Source organism: Charadrius vociferus, unplaced genomic scaffold (genome assembly GCF_000708025.1).
Source record: "Charadrius vociferus isolate BGI_N301 unplaced genomic scaffold, ASM70802v2 scaffold409, whole genome shotgun sequence".
NCBI classification, from domain to species: Eukaryota; Metazoa; Chordata; class Aves; order Charadriiformes; family Charadriidae; genus Charadrius; species Charadrius vociferus.
Window position 1 is genome coordinate 158,352 of NW_009650082.1, and position 591 is coordinate 158,942.

The following is a 591-nucleotide window of genomic DNA, read 5'->3' on the forward strand; positions in this document are numbered from 1 at the left end:
AGCCAGCGCTGGGGAGCATTGGCTGCGGGGGGGGGCCCAAGGGACCCCCACTCGTGGGGGTGCCTCAGGGGATCCTCACCAAGAGTGGCCCCGGGGACATCAAATCCATGGGGTACATGAGGGACCTCTTCCTCTGAGGATGCTCTGCACTTACAGGGGTGCCCTCGGGGACCCCCACCCCGGGGTGTTCCCCAGGGACCCTTACCCACGCGGTACCCTGGGGACCCTCACCTCCGAGGCTGCCCCGGGGGACCTGTGCCTAGAGGGACTCCCAGGGGACTCGCACTGGGGAGGATGCCCTGGGGGACGCTTACCTTTAGGGGTGTCCCAGGGCCCCCCATCCACCGGGATGCCCCGGGGGGACACCCCACCCCCCCGGGATGCCCCAGCGACCTGCTCTGCGGGGGACACACGAGGGGACCCCTGTCCCCAGGGATGCCTCAGAGACCCTCACCCATAGGGGTGCGACGGGGGGGGACACGACACACCTGCACTCACAAGGCTACCCCTAAGGACCTGCGCTGCTGAAGACGCCCGGGCGTCCCCTTCCCCCCGGGGTACCCCCGGGATGCCCCTCACCCACCGGGGATG